Source organism: Stigmatopora nigra, chromosome 2, assembly GCF_051989575.1.
Source record: "Stigmatopora nigra isolate UIUO_SnigA chromosome 2, RoL_Snig_1.1, whole genome shotgun sequence".
Taxonomy (NCBI): domain Eukaryota; kingdom Metazoa; phylum Chordata; class Actinopteri; order Syngnathiformes; family Syngnathidae; genus Stigmatopora; species Stigmatopora nigra.
Window position 1 is genome coordinate 3,157,752 of NC_135509.1, and position 17,239 is coordinate 3,174,990.

At 39.1% G+C, this 17,239-nt stretch overlaps 1 long non-coding RNA gene across 2 annotated transcripts in view; it reads right to left on the reverse strand.

Moving 5' to 3' along the window:
• Nucleotides 1-3,243: 3,243 nt before the first annotated feature.
• Nucleotides 3,244-17,239, reverse strand: part of LOC144186957 (uncharacterized) — a 42,216-nt gene continuing 28,220 nt past the window's right edge. The window contains exons 4-8 of one of the 2 annotated variants that reach the window (XR_013324830.1): nt 12,367-12,439; nt 12,121-12,201; nt 9,781-9,857; nt 5,857-6,051; nt 3,244-3,323 (exon numbers count right to left, since the gene is read on the reverse strand). This is a non-coding gene — a long non-coding RNA (uncharacterized LOC144186957). Of the gene's footprint in view, nt 3,324-5,856; nt 6,052-9,780; nt 9,858-12,120; nt 12,207-12,366; nt 12,440-17,239 lie in introns of both variants that reach the window. The other variant, XR_013324831.1, reaches the window with a different exon arrangement.

The window sequence follows — 17,239 nt, forward strand, 5'->3', positions numbered from 1 at the left end:
AAACATTTGCAATCAAGTAATACTAAGAGACATAAAACAGCAATTAGAAAAACTAGACATCAAGTTAAACACATCACCCCAAAAATATAACGAAAATCTGATTCAAATTATAGTTCTACATTTCAATTAAAAATATAGTAAATGTAATACTTTAACCTTATATATATACAATATTTTTAATCACAGTTGCATGGTAGTAGCAAAATAAGTACATAAACACAAAACTAAACATACAAAAATAAGTTTACAAGTGCTTTTTTTTGCCTGCCATTCTGGTTGTGACATCATCATAAGCATAATTGATTATCAAGTCTATAATTTTTTGTTTTATCCAAGCTATTGTATTTGGTAACAATGGAAAAGATAGTCTATGGATAGTATGCTAGCAGACTACAAAAAAATCTGGGTGTCATCTATCATTTTCAGTTCGAAGATGATTTAATGGGCGGGGATTTGTGTCCAAAATATAGCTATTATTTTAATTTCACTTACCATGGTATTCAACAGCAAGTAGTCATTTCAAATGGCAATTTTCTGGGTCTGAAAAAGACAAAAAAAGGGGAAAATAATGATGGTGTGTTTACTTTTTCCAACCATGCAGATGCTTGTAGACCCTGAAAGTGGCAAAGGGTGGGCACTCCTCATCACTCTGGCTTGAGATTTTTCTGAATACAGTTGCCAGATCAGCTTTGCATGTCGTGGAGTATTTTCTTCAAATTGCACCATGTATTTTGCATTGGATTGAGATCCGGATTATTTGCAAGCCATTGCATTGACTTTGGGATTTTTGCATTTAGTTTTTGCTTGCAAAATGCTTTCTTATTCCATAGCCATCTTTTAAACTGACAAGACAAAAAATGTGTCCAAAATGTCAACATGAACTTTAATTGCAAAATGATTGCTTGGTAAAAACAAACGTGTTCTTTTAGTGGTTTTTAATATCAGAGATTTGCCACTTGGAATTACTTTCGTTATGTCATCACATCAATGATTTACCTTTATATTTTTTTTTAAAGAAGTCAATGGACATCCTCCAAAAGTTGGGATTTCATACTAAATGCCAGAAGTTGGATATTTCCATCTGGACTGCCAAATTTAGTTTAGGTGGAGATGTAGACTTGGAAGGAAGACTAGTAATCTGGTGCAGATTTGCCTCTCATCCCAAACATAGACGTTCCCTCATTCCCATGCGGATGGAATGTGAAGATTTGCTGCCGAGCAGATTGATGGTCATCACTAAGAAGCTTTGCTGCGTGATTAACTCGTGAGGTCCGTTGCATCCCAAGAGGTCAACTGGACACAATTAGCCCGTTTCAAGGGGGATGACTCTGGTTGTAGACGCCCGCTGCTTAGGCAAGGCGACAAGTGGAAATGGGTTCACCCGAGATCAAGGCCGACCGGCATCGTAGTACAAGTTCTACTATCCCTCCCCCACTATTTTTTGTCTTCTCAGCCACTAGTCTTCCCACACTAATCAGGACGCTGGCTTCTTCAGTAGATGGGTTGCTTTGAAGAGGCACTTATCCTTATCCCCCCCTACCCCGGCCGGCCCCTCCACACCCATAGCAAACCCCACCCTTGCCCCTGCTCGCCCCCGTATGAACACATTCCCGGCGTCGGAAGGCCTCCGAATCCAATTTTCATGCAGGTTGCATTGCCAGTGATACAATGGCTCCCATAGCCCCGAGACGGGCCTCTTGCAATGTTTTGAAACACTTGGTCGGACTTCTCCCCCGTCATGGAGGTTTTTAAGGGGCGCCAAGGACACGTCCACGTCAACACTAGTTTTATGCTTTTGGAAGAAATTCTGGGTCTTGACTACGCCATTGTGGACAGCCGTCTCTTATGGAGTTGTCCTTCATTTTGATCTCATTATGATGTGATAGACGTTTCAATAAGGAGATAATGATCAATACTTGGACATATATTTACAAAAAGGTAGTTTGTGAATATGTTTTTTAAAAAGCATATCCAAATACAATGCAATTCAGTGCAATGGCAAAGAACCGGGACAGGTTGGTTCAAATAACCACCATAAGATGTCGCCATTTGGTTCAACTGTTTAAAATGGTGAAAACATGTATGTTATATACCTTCTTATGTAGCGGATGATCTAGCCTAGCGGGGGGCTGGGAACTTTACCAGGATGATAAAGCACTGAGGGAAACCCTGTAATGTGTGCATATCTGATCAAATCCCATTGGTTAAAGCTGAGGCCAATGGAATCCATGTATAAATCAAGCGATAAACACTATGGTTTTGCTTGGTCTTTGGGCCAAGTGGGGTGCTGATTTGTGCAAGACTTTCCATTTCCCAGCATGCACTTCACTTTCTCCTTGTGTGTAGATGTTGCCAGGTTGCCCGCTGTGGCATTTGGAGACCCACTACTTCACCTTAATGGTTAAACGATGGTGCACTTGTCACTTTTAGGACTGTCCGTTTTATTTGCTTCCACTCACATCCTTCTTCCTTCTTGACACACAATAGCATTCTATTTGCTAGAGGCCTGATCATGTTCAGAAGTAATAGACAGTGAATGGACAGAGAAATCCCAGCAGGGGGCAGTGATGATTACCAGAAGAAATGCAAAGTCAAAACGATGTGAACCACTCCAAGACATTACTGGTTATTACTGTACGGTTGTCGCTGTAAGCGTCAGTCAAACGTGAAGGACTACGTGGAAGCGGTGTACCTTTAGTGTACAAGGAGGCCCGAGTAGTACAGTCAAGAGCTTTGCAGCCTGGGCGATTAATGAAGAGACGTTTAGACTGGGGAGAAAAAGAGAGACGTGACGCAACAAAAGCAAGAGTCCTGAAAAGAAGCCAAGCTCGAGTCCTTCCACGTCCCATTCACTGGGCTCTCTAAGGGCCCGAGCTTCAGTAGAATTCCACTGCGGCAAAAGACAGGAAGAGGAAATGCACTGGTGCAACGGCTTTGTGGTGTTAGGGAGTCCACTCTCATTAGACCTTTTTTAAGAATCCCACACAGGATCACGCTGACAGTTCATAATACAAGATGGATATGAATTGAATTGCTTTATAGTAAGGTCATATTTGGGCGTTTGTTTTGGTTTGTGGCGTCATCACGGCTGACGTGACGACACTCATTGCGAGAATTTGTGTGAGTCAGTTGAAAGGAAAATGTTACAGGTGACCTCAAGTTGAGACCCTGACCGCAACGCAACCTCCGTGTGCGTCACGACGGCGTTTCCACAAACGTCAAAAATTGCTCGGCAACTCTTACCTCAAGGCTGTGATTCACATTAAAAATGGACAGGAGGTCAAGATCATGGTCTCTCCCTTTGTAAGGTCCTTCCAACGTTCCTAAAACACACATAGTATGGTAAAAAGTATTAAATCTACATAGCATCATAATTTCAACAATTGTATTTTGTATCTAGTGAGAAATATGTAAAGTATAATGTTAAATTCAAAGTACTGAGTACAGAGCCTTGAGGAACTCCATCCTTAACGATTAGTAGCTAGTGACCAAACATACATAGTATATTATTAACTGTTTAATCTATATATCATCGAAATTTCAACAATTATATTTTGTATCTCTTGATAAATATGTAAAGTATAATGTAAAATTCAATGTACTGAATACAAAGCCTTGTGGAACTCCATTATTAACGAGTAGTAGCTAGTGACAAGAGTTCAGTTTTTTAAGAGACAATTTGGTTCCCTGTCCTAACCTCAGGCCCTCAAAAACTCCAATCTTTGACAACAACACCCTAAACATTGGCCAAAAAAAAGTATTTCAAAACTTTGGGCTTGTAAAACAATGTTATTATAGTTAATAGTTTCCTTTGTTGAGGTCCAGCCAAAAAGTTTTGGAGTAAGTTTTGTTTGATAGTAGTATTTTTTTTCTTGAAAATGTTACTCAAAAATCAGAGTTTGAAGGCTTCCCACTGCACTGTGTTTAGCTCTTCGTAAGTCTTGTTAAATAGAGCAGATGGTTTGAATTAGTTGAAGATAAATGTGAATGTTGTATATATTTGTTGTCAGAGTTGGATTGTTGGCCGGGATCTTCTACAGTCCATGCATGGTCCTGAAGACCAAATCGTCCTTGAGAGCTCGGCATGTTACCTCCTTGATGTTCTCGCTTTTTACCAGCGTCATAAAATTAAAACACCAAACACAACTGGCTTGGAAATTTAGCAAGATAATTCCACTGTGGCCTTTTCTTTTCTGAATCTTTCCATCCAAGTCCCTGCAGGAATTTTCTGGACATTTTTCGAAGGGGTTGCAGTCAGAGAAGCTGGCGTGCCAAATACAGTAAGAAGACGAAAGTAAGTTGTAAATTTCAGACTATGTAGAGACGATTATGACTCTATTAAGTCTGTTGCTTGTTTGGTTGGCTTCAAGTTGAGGTAAAACGGAGCAATTTTTTAAGACGTTGATGGCTTCCATGTTTAATTTAACGGAAAAACGTATTTGGAAGTGCCATGAAACAGCTTGGAACAGACTAAGTGCTGAACTACTTTGGACTGGTGGGAACTGAATGGAATTTAATACTAAAGTGCAACTTTCCTATCTCCAATTTTTTCTCAATGTACTTCTCAATGTATTTCAGTTTGAATGAGATCCACGGTGAAGAAAGTTAAAGTCAAAACACATCTGTCTAACGTAGAAATCAATTCCCAACTATAAAGAGCGCTAAAAAGCAAAAGAAAAAAAATTGGCCAAGAATCAAGACCAGTGTGATGATTTATAAATCCCCAACATCTTCTATCATCACAGGAAGGACGATAAAAGAAAAAATATTCACGATCTCACCGGGGACAGCGTAGGCTCGTATCAGGGAATTTAAAAGATGATGTCAACCGCGGGAAAATTAGACGCAAATCTGTTCTCTTTGTCTTTTTTTTTTTCTTCTTCTTCCTTGCCAGGACGTAGCAAGGAGACGACATGTCGTCCTCCCCGCTGCTCTGCGCTTGTTTAAAGAACACCCTTGACAAATGTGGGCTGTTTTCTCTTTGCTGCGGTCGGCGCAATGATCCCAAAACACCAGGGACCTTCATGGCGGCGGCAGAGCGGGATTAAAGGCAGCAAAGTGGAGCAAAAGAATACAAGAGATCTCTTGGCTGACTTGGTTTTCTTTGTGCCTGGTAAACACCCTGTTGTCACTCTGACCGAGCCCCCCTACCAGCCCTTAAGAAAAATGCACAAAGCATCAAAAGACGGGCAAGCGTTCACGTCGGAGTGATGCTTTTAATGCCTTTCACGTCGCAGATGTTTGCTGCTACCTGCACCCGTATCGGGATAACGTTATCGGGTTAAATACGTGTTGCTGAGTTCATGTCAAAATGCATTTGGTGTATGTTCATTCATGAGAATGGGGAAGGAATCTATGGGCTAAAAAAGTACTAAAATGAAAATGAAATGGATCAAATTTCCTATTGAATGTTGTATTGGATGAAAAATACTGCAGATTTTTAGTTTAACATTATGAACATAAACCATTGACTGACAAGAAGACGTTGTACGACAAACAATTGAATTATTTATGCTGGTTTTGAATACAATTTGACGTGAAAAACCACATCTGGATTATGTCAGTTCCTGCGAGTTACGTAGACTGGTTTTATGTGAAGCTTTAACATCATTGGAGGAGAATTTTCACATCTATCTATCTTATTGAACGATCCAAAATATTGTCTCTCGAAAATTTTCCTGTTCTCCCTAACCTGTTCCATGTTAAGGAGAGAGAGCCTTGTCTACTTTAAGCGATATTACATCTCAAATAACCGATTCGTGTGGGAAAAAAAAACCCAAAAACTTGCTCTACACAACTCAAAAGGATCATCTCCATTGAAGTTAAGAGTATGACCTTACCCATACTTTTACTTACCCACGGTCTCTCCCCTTCCAGCTGAAATGTGGCTCTCATTACTGTAGTAGTGCAGTTGTGAGGGCAAACCTCAGGAGGCGGAGGGTAATGCGAAACAGAGTTTCCATATCTTGAATAGGACTTGCCAACACTTCCAAGAGGACATACCTTTGGCATCATCATCCGGGAAATCACTTTCAAGCTCTTGGCTCTGTGCTGTGAACAAGAGTGAACACACGAAAGATGGGCATTAGCTTCCTGCAAGAGGTGATCCTTCTACGCTAAAGTAATATCTGCTTGGCCTCAGGTATGGCGTCTGCCAGACGGCCGTAATATTGCTGTCCAAAGTCGCTAAACTCACAGCGGAGTCCTAATATCTCAACAAGGGTATCACTCAAAAGTGAAGGTTGCCTGAGATTATTATAATTGAATTTGTCCTGTCCTATAATGTCCTGTATTATCTGCTGAAATTTAATTACTAAGGTAAGTTACTGTCGTCGTCCTGTTCTGTTCTGACTATTCATCATATCCCTTTGGTCCTTAGAGAAATAGTTATAATTAGATATGCTTGATTTGAAAAGTGAGGTTCTAAGCAGATATGTTCTAGTTGGGCAGTTAAAGCAGATATGTTTTAGTAGTGCAGTTCTAAGTAGATATGTTGTAGTATTGCGGTTCTAAGCAGATATGTTGTAGTATTGCGGTTCTAAGCAGGTATGTTCTAGGAGTGTAGTTCTAAGCAGATATGTTCTAGTAGTATGGTTCCTGGCAGATATGTTCTAGTAGTGCAGTTCTAAGCAGATATGTTGTAGTAGTGCAGTTCTAAGCAGGATCCTCTGCTGGTACATGAAAAATTGACAAAATTAAATATTCAAACAAAGTTTTCTTCATCTATAACAATGCATTTATGGAGTAGAGTTCAGTTGTATTGAAATTGGAGCAGAAAATATCACAAATAATGTTTCAGAACAGTTTTTTTTCCACTTAGCGTAATACACTTAAAGTCAATCCATAATTACATTACTACAACACTACCAGGCTAATGTAATTGAACTTAATGCCCACCACTGATGGCTATAGTCATTCGCTGCTATATCCCACAAGTTAATGTTGATTTAGATCTGCATTCCCATTTTTAAAATCTGTCCTTTTGTCTTGCCGCTGATGAACTTGGTCATTCTTATTTCTCAAAGACCCCCTGAGACATAGAACTTGTCATAGAGGGTCTCCACGGTAATGAAACCCACCTCATCCTCCTACTCGTGTTAATTAATTTGCCTGCAGATGTAAACCATCTGCCTTATTTGCTTGCCCTCAGCCCCACGCCGCACTAATAACACTTGACAGGATGAATTCTGCAAAAACGCTTATGGGCCCGAGGGGTCAACGACACGTAACCCGAGCGTTCCGAAACGTAGCGAGCGGGTCGTCTGCCGCGTCTCAACATTTGTCTGGGAATTTTGCCAGATCGCAATCATCCCGACGACCAATCAGAGTAAAGACCCTGGCTGGTGTCCTCAGAGAGGGTGTTAGTCTGTCATATTTAATTCAATGACGCTGTCGTCATGTCCGGCCGGCAAATACGTTCGAGTCCATCTTATATAACGTTTCGCAGTTGTCTTTTCGTCTTGGGGGTGATTTTCTGACTTCATACTGGAGATGTGCATGATTAGTAACGGCCAAGTGAGCGAGAAATAGTAATTAAAATCGATCATCTCCCGGTGGGCTTATAAATATTGTTGATGTGTTAGATTTTATTAAAGAGATTTGGGACGCTGTCAAAGTTGCGGGGGACCTCAAGGAGCACCATTTTGTCCAATTTTGTCCGTGTTTTTGACCTAAATTAGTGTCAATACTATGGTGACTTTAAAAAGGTAAAATACATTGAAAATAGTGCAATAAATACTATACTCACACTTCCCCTTTTTAAGTAAATAGATTTACTATACAAGGACCTACCATATGCATGCATGTACATCTATGTGTATGTATATATGTGCTTATATATGTGTGTATGTATATATGTGCTTATATATGTGTGTATGTATATATGTGCTTATATATGTGTATGTATATATGTGCTTATATATATGTGTATGTATATATGTGCTTATATATGTGTATGTATATATGTGCTTATATATATGTGTATGTGTATAGGTGCTTATATTTATGTGTATGTATATGTGCTTAAATATATGTGTATGTATATATGTGCTTATATATATGTATGTATGTATGTACTTCAGCAACACGGTTTATTTATATATTTATGCATGCATATATTTATGAACTTATTACCTATTCTGCATCCTCACCCGGAGTATGGGATGAATAAAGTTATCCGATCCAATCCGATCCAATATGATTTGACTTTATGCTGAGAATTTGTCTTTTTCCATTCCTAACTTGTACTAAGAAAAGGTATTTTCCCACAAGTTGCTCTGACTTAAAGGCCCACAGCTGTGAGCGCTCCCTCCGACGTCTTTAAATCATAACTCTCTCTTTCTCTCCCCCGATACGCATTTGAACGTGGGTTTAAAAAAATGTACTTCCAATCTTAAATTGCACCGTCAAAACCATTTTGCTCATTACAGCATGGTTTACACGCTAATGGCGTCTTCCCGGGGACGTTGGGCGTCACTTTTCATTCTTTCATCGCCGAATGAAATATGGCAGCGGACGTTTTTGACGGATGTTTGAGAAGTTTGCATCGGACACCCGCCGTCTCGTGAGGACGAATCCCGCTGACCTCGTTTTGCAAAAGTTCCCACCCGCTCCTCTACTAAACTGACGTCAAATTTGATTGGTATACAATAACCCCCCACCCAAAAAAAGAGACAAAATCACGTTTGCAACCCCTCGACGGCTGCAGTTAAAAATTCTCGTGAGGATTTAGCAGGAAATCGCACAAGAAGTTAAGGAGTATTACGTTCTAACTGTACTATGTCAAAGTTTGGAGCCTTATACACCAGAACATATTCATATGAAATAAGATATGTAACCACTAGCTAATGTTGTCATTGACTGACATTGACGATGATTGACATGGAATCTATTCTGACAATTCAAAACAGATCCCATGTCTGACTGTCAATGGCAGCCAATGAGAGATCCCCAAAATAGCCTTTCAAAAGTTACCACTAACAAGTAAACGATTGCCAATGCAGGCAAAATTTGAGGTTTGATTGCTTTGAAGAAGTCAAAATGGACGTCAGCAAGACAGAGGCGCCGTCATAATGACGCGAGTTGGATTGATTCTCAAGGGACGTGATGAAAACAGACTATCTCCAGAGAGCGGGATTGGCCGGTATTCTTATAAGGGATATACGAAACGTCCAATAGTGTGATGGTAAGGCCGCAATTGCCAAATATTTCCATCCCGTCTCGTTTTGAAGTGCTAATTTATCATTTCCTCTTCAGAGTTGTTGGGGGGGTATCGCAAGGCTTCCTTTTCACTAACGAGCGAGAGATCTCCTTCAAAGCCATGGCTAGTCTTTCTCTCTTTGTACGTCTTCGTGCCATTCATTCCTGCCTTCTCAAATATCCCCCGGCCAACGACGGATGGAGAGGATGGATGTCCTTTAAAAGAGGGGCACTCGTCTTTCCTTCTCCGTCAGCGCGCCCCAGAAAACACCAGACAGACATAACAACATAACACTGGGTCTGGACCTAACAAACAAACTGGAATCTTCCGGTGCTTGAATCAAGTTTTGCTAAATGACATTCCCTGAAGTTTGCCGCCCGAGTACACCCACCCACCCCTCCTCCCCTGCCATTTTCCTCGAAAACCCCCTGGAAGTAATAATGAGAGTTTTTTTAACCTAAATACTACTCTCAGTTGACCTTCTGAAATGAGGCAAGCTGCCTTGAGGCGGCTGTCTACTTCCTGTCATGTGGTGTGGTCTTCCCACCCAGCGAGACGCCACGGACCCCCGTCTTTCTTACCTCTGTGATCTGGATGAGTCCATTGACTTCCTTCACGTTGTCGTCTTCGTTTCACTTCCACGTCTCGAATACATTGCCTTGAGATAAGAGTGCATTGGGTCAGTGACTACACTTAAGTCAAATCACAGTTCATTGAAACAAAAAATTAATAACGACCAATCATATTAGACTTTCTCTGTGTTTGGCTTTCATAAATTAAGACATAAAATACAAGAAAATAACAGAATATTTACAAAAAATAGGAATTAGACAATTTATAAGTCGATAATGTCTCTAAATAATTGATTAAAAATACTTGTGCTTATTTTGTTATCCCTATTTGTTACCTAATGACTCATGAATGGTCTCTGCCATCTTTCCCAGTCCAGAAGAATTGGACATTAGATGCTATTTAGGTCATACTAAATTAAACATTTGACATATGATAAATTTTCACTGAATTGGCATTGAATCTCATTAATGGTGGTGAATGAGTTAAGTGGAGTAAATCCCAACCCAAGGCTCAGGGTATCAAATGTGGCGGGTTTTAGACCCCCGGGGGGGTTTTGGGAGAAACCTGTGAAAGCTATTACGGCGGCAGAGAAAATCTTAAGTTGGCGGCGCGGAACGAGGGCGAGCGACGCAGCTGCGAGAGCGATAACCCGTCAAAAAAAGTCCCGTTAACGCACAGTGACACGAGGCCGCCACCTTTACGGGGTGACAGATTGACTGCCGGCTGTAAAACGCCATCGGGGAGCGCGTGAGTCCGAGCGCAAACGTCGTGCCGATGTGTCACAAAGTGTGAAAGTCAGTTTTATTCCCAAAGGGTTTTTCAATTACAAGTAACGCTTCACATGATACTTAGACTGGGTGGGGTGGGGGCCCCTCCTTTGGGGCGTCCCCCAAATTGGGAGCAGACTCTAAAAGGGGAGCAGGTGGTCTTTGGCATTTGAGGGATGGGGTGATGACAGTAGCACGTTGTTTGTGTACCAAAGTGAAACGGCTCGGAACACGTCAGCTAGGACGCTTGTCACCGCCCAAGACAAAATGGCCTGCTAGCACTTAACGCATTAAATTGGGTTTTCTTGCTGCTGGTCTGGTTCTTGTTGGCCTAAAACTAACTAACGTCATAGTTTTATATGTTAAATACAAGGACTTGGTTATGGATGTTTTCTATTTCCTTCTACTTCTTTTATTTATATGAATTTTGCCTGTTTTGCTGCTTTAATTTAAAGGAATTTTGTTCAATTCCAACCATAGAAAATGTACGCCCTTTTAACCAATGCAATACTACATTCAAAATAAAAGCTTTAATGTTATTTGATCCTAATATTTTACACTAATAATAAATCTTAATAATAACAACTATGTTTTGTGTTTTTTTTAATTGAAAAAATGCTTCAAACCATCCAAAATAATCCCCAAATTGAGATAATCAGTTACAATAAAAAAAGCACTAACAAACCAGGTAGCAACCAGTGTATCACTTTGCTATATTTAACAAAGCATGTGCCACATTTTAGACCTGTCCCCACCTGGGAAGTCATGCCGATTAAATCAAATGTGCCCGCCTGAGTGCGACGAAGTCGCAGTCGGCAATTCTACACATTTGCGCGTGGCCTTTGGCGATTCGCACACGCGGCGCCAAGTCAGACGACATACAGAACATTGCGTCCGTGTGGTGTGAGGTGAAGGTTGTGTGTGAATGTGTGTGTGTGTGAGTGTGTGTGTGTGTTGCCCATCAAATGTCACAATGCATAAAGTGGCCTATTCTTGTCACCAGTCATTCCACGGACGCGTGCCTCTTATTTTAGTTTGATATTAAAACAAGAGTCACCTGTTGTGCATAAGAAGGGGGTTACAAACCCCCCCTCGGCCCCCCTGCTCTACTTTCTACCTCCGGCAGTTGCGTGCAGATTGGACTAAAGTGCCTATTAAAAGATAAGATAAGCAGACAGGCAGACACGAGGAGGAAGGGTAGATTGTGCGGCCAATTGTTTCATCTGCTACCTGTTTCCATCTTATCTTATATATGAAGTGAAGTGAGGGTGGTCCAAATGGGGGGCTTCCACAAAAGGAAAGATATGTGGATGAATATTTTTCAACTATAACAAAGCATAAGAGCTATATAAAAATTTTCTGCACATTAATTTGGTGTTATTTTCTATAGTTATTGAAGTTTTTTCCCAACTGGATGCAAAATAACTGCATTAAAATTATTAATATTGGATATTATTGTCCACTACCTGCTCAGCATGTTTGATAAATGAAGTATAATAGCCAAAATTGAGCTAAAGTTAATATTAATGGGTAATCTGTATTGTAAAATCCTACTGCAAAATTGTGATTTGAACTCCCCACCTGTGTACTTCAACGTGCTGCTGTCCTCTTTGACTCCTCCCCGTCCTCGGAGACAGGAAAAAAAAGGGGGCTTCCTTTAGACTAATCTTCCAAAAGAGAGGGAGAAGAAGAAAAAAAACTCTTTTGAGAAAAGCTAGCTTTGATCCAGAACAAATGAAGAGCAAAAAAAAGAGACATAAGCTACTTAGACAGCCCCCCCTCTTTCTTTCACTTCCTTTTTTCGTCGTCTCTCAACTCATCTCTCACCTCTAAACGTCGGGGCAGTCGCAGAGGTCAGCGAGGTTGTCCCGGGGGCTGCAGGAAATGGACTCGGATGTCTCTAGAAACGGAAATACAAGTTGTCAAACAGAGCAAAAAATATATCATAATTTTCTAATACTAATGATAGTTTTTCAATTTTGGAGAGTTCTATTATTTCTGCAATTTCTCAATAAATGATCAGAGGTGAGGTTTTAATATATTTAAAAAATACGCTTAATGGTTTGAAAGTATATTTACAGGCGTTCAAACAATATTGTTTTCTCTCTTATTGATAATTAAATGTAAGAATACTAAAGAAAAGTTATTAAAATCTAAAGTGAATACATAAAAAGGTCAAATATATTAGCAGTTTTTCATCTTAAAAACTACGAACCAAAAACTACATTCAGAAAATATAACTACTGTTTTAACACATTGAAAAAAATCATAAACACATTTTTAAAACGACAAATGAATATGTACTTCTAAATATTATCTTTTTAAAAAACAAATATAAAGTAGAAACATATTTTAAATCATAAGAATCCCAAGAATATTTGCCTATTAATTGATTGGCTGGTATTGGCAACAAAAATCGAATTTGACGTTTTATAGACTATCAAAATAGTCATCAATGAACAATCAAATAATCACAGCATCTTTACTTATCAGACAAGATGGCGCCTTCCAAACAGGACCAAAATTCTAACATAGACGGCATCCAAGATGAGTTTGTTTAAATAATTCTTTCGAAAAACCTCCAAGGACCGCACACATTGAGTTCCTGTGTTTTTGCGTGACGCATCTCCACCAAAACATCAAATTTCGAGGGAAAAAAAATGGCTGTTTGTTGTATTGAAGGAAGTATCAACAGACGCATCTGCCATTTAAGCTGCATGCGTGAAACGAGAGCCTGAGTACACACAAACGTACCGATAGTGATTAATACCTTGAGGTGAGGATAGTGTGTTTCTGTTGATGTGTTTGTTGACACCTGGAACCTTTCCAGCGACCCTTGAACTTGAAACATATACGGAAAAATGCACTCACACATTTTAAACAGTCTATTCAAGCTCCAGGTGTTCAACAAACGCACGTGTTAACACAAAGAGGACGGACAGAAAGAAAGACGTGTGAAGCAGTCAAGCAGAAAATGTTCTTCTAGCCAACTTGTTTGTACTATAGATGTTTCAAAAGTACTCAAATGTCCAAAAGATTCTTAAACAAGCAAAAGGACAAGGCCAGAAATGTAGAATGTGGAAAAGAATGTGTGCTTATTTAAAATGTGATTGTGTGGGAGCAAAATTGGCTAAAATATTGTAAATTTCTGTGGATTAATCTTGAAACAAATAGACAACAACTACTACTATTTTTTTTAACTAGGTTTATAATGTCTTCTGTGTCTTATGACTGTCTTGCAACCAAGGAAATTTCCTGAATACAAGCTGAAATTAAATTCTAATCTAATCTATTCATTTATTAAATAACTATTTTGAAATTGAATCAAATGGAGTCATATTTTAGCCCAACAAAAACCAAATCCTGTATTTTTGGGCCTATAAAATATTTTAAAATGCCTTTAAATTACCTTTACACATTTTTTAATTAAAAAAATAGCAGTCAATATTATCATTTGTGTAAAATTCAATCTTGAGAAACAAATGATTAATTTAGTTCTTTTATGGCCGATACATGAACAAACCTCTCCCAAATATTTGCTATTGCAATGAAAGTATACTTGTTAAAGCTGTATTTCCATGTTGTACCTATTCTGCAACAAAATAAAGTATTTGTCGTAAACATTTCATAATAATAACACATAGTAGCAATTTGTACTCATCTAAAAATGCCTATTACTTCAACTTTTCCAAGCGCATGGTGGGCCTTAGCACGTTTTCTGGGGAAACTACTACGTTGGGCAAGTGTGTATATACTGTGCAACTGAACAGCCATAGTAAATTGACAAGATGTTTGACGGCGAGCTGATCCTGGATCAACGTACCGCTATCCTTTCCCTTTTCCCACATGACGCAGGTGCAGTGTGGGAGAGGAATGCCAGGATTCCGTCGTATCTTCTGGTACGCATGTGAACGGTACATCTCCATAAGGGAGGACCTTCGGCGAGCATGTATAAAAATATTTCTTAATATGTTGTCTCATCTTTTTTACATTTTTATATAGTGAACTGATAAAAAGTTTGGTTGAGGCAAGTACAGTCATGGAAATACTGCCAGGTTGGAATTGATAGGAATCCCATATTGAAGCCAAATCCCTCTCCTTGATATTCAAACCCATTTAAAATGAGATAAGGCCATTTGGATTCTTTTAAAAGTGCTCTGAAGTTATTTGGAAGCTTCAGTTATGGTGGGATTTCTTTTTTTTTTTTTTTTTTGGACAATCCCATTTTCTCTTAGTCTGGCCGGAGATCTGAGCGTCGATCACAAGACACGTTTTCCCGCTCCAGCAGTTCACAGGAGGCAACAAGGGGGGGGATTGGTTTATAAACAGCGGTGGGGGACGAGAAACCCAAAATGCTGAACACCTCCTGGACAGGATCTACACACTCCTAAATATTTACAAAATGATCTCTCGTGCTCTCCCGTGGCTTTTCACGTCTGGGATTTCTCGTGTAAAGGAGGCTATTTATTTGATTTTACAACGAGAAATTGTTCATATTTTCTTTATCCTCCGCCAAGATCAACACAAATGCAGTTTGTGGTAGAAATGAGTTTAGAGACGTTTAAGTTTTTTGTCTTTTGGAGTGTATAGTACAAAGTACTGGCCCTCATGGAGTAAGTCCCGTTGAGTGGAAACATTGGCTGCCATTGACCAAGATTGCCAGCTCCCTATTAAAATGAATTGGACATATAGGACCGTCAGGGGCAGCAAATGAGTTTCTTTTTGCTCATTTTGTGATTTAAAAGACTTTCTACTTCTGGATCTGGTGTTTGACAGCAAAAAAAACCACTCAGCTCCTGTTCTTATTCTACTTTGGAAGTCAATGTAAATGTTTATGTCTGTTAAGACGTGGCTACGTTCAATTCAGTTGACGTCGCGTGTGGCGAACCTACGTGTAAGAGACATGTTCATTTATTAAAAAGGGGGAAAAAGCATTACAGGGTGATTTTGACATTAGCGGCAAGCGTTGCTTACACATGAATAACGGCCATTGTTCATGGAAATTTTTGCGGCATGTTATAGTGACCTGGCTCGTCTACCACATGAATGGAATTTGACCACCGTGGATGTTATTGCTTGCACCTGTGCCTCTTCAGCTATGACTTTTTTTTTTTACATTTCTTTTCCATAAATAATGTGTAGTTATGTACTGTATCGAGCATGGCCTACTTCAATGTTTAGGTTTTTGGCTGGAAAATGTTCGGTTGGACATTTGCATGACTCTAACATGATTCGCAACTTATATGTATATATGTATCTATATATACATATGTATATACATCTGCATATGTATATACATATACATATGTGTATACATATACATGTGTATATACATGTGTAAAGACATACATGTGTATATACATGTGTATACTACATATACATGTGTATACTACATATACATGTGTATATACATATACATGTGTATATACATGTGTACACTACATATACATGTGTATATACATGTGTACACTACATATACATGTGTATATACATATACACATAAATGTGTATATACATATGCATATACATGTGTATACACATACATATACATGTGTATAAACATATGCATATACATATGTATATACATATACATATGCATGTGTATATACATATACATGTGTATACACATATATATGCATGTGTATACCTGTATATACATATGTATATGTATATATAAATACATATGTATATACATATGCATTTGTATATCCATATACTTGTGTATATACATATGCATATGTATATACATATACATATACATGTGTATATACATATGCATATGTATATACATATACATGTGTATACACACACATATGCATGTGTATACATGTATATACATATGTATACACATGTACATATACATATACAAATACAATTTTTTCTAAGGACAAAGGCGAGCGCCTATGACTTAACCTTTCTAGCAGAATCGCGTCTGTGGTTGTTTAACGGCAGCTCAGCTATCACTGTTGCTTTTTCAAGCTTTACATAAGTGTTTAAAGAACCTTTCTGCTAGATTGCACATAATCATGTCCGTAAAAAGCAAGCTGGGAAGAAAAGACAGTATGGAATGTATGACAACCCTTTTCCTCGCCAGTACCACACACGCAAACTCCTTCCAATTTCTAATCGATGTTTTCCCACTGTAAAGTTTTTTCTGGACGGCACTTACAAGTCCGCCGACGGATTTCGCCAGACCAAAGTAGACAAATATGGCGGATTTATTTTCAAACGGGCGGGTGTTCACGTCTGATGTTTTGTTTGGTGACAATTGGCAACGTTATCCCCACATGATATTGATATCTTGGCCAATGACGAAGCCCTAAAAAAAAGCCAAACCGTTCAAACAAAATGAAATCGTCTATACTCAGTTTCCTTGTAAACTGTCTAAAAAAAAGTCACTTGAAAGGAGATCTATTAGTATTTTTTGGGCCAAGACTAGAATAAGTCCAGGTGTCTCTTTGGCATGTTGGCAAAGTACATTTGCAGACACTCCCGTTTGTTTCCATCCCTTTGTAATTGTGAAAACAGTCGAGTGAAAGTTCCTTTACGGCCGTGAAAGTGAAGTCAATTTCTGAATTTGGAGGTAAGCAAGCGCGGGTCATAAATGTTGTTGGACCTATTTTGACTGCATTATATTTGGAATGCTATTTTCTCTCTCGCTCTGCCTTCCAGCTGTTTGATTCCTGGCTGGACTTTTATC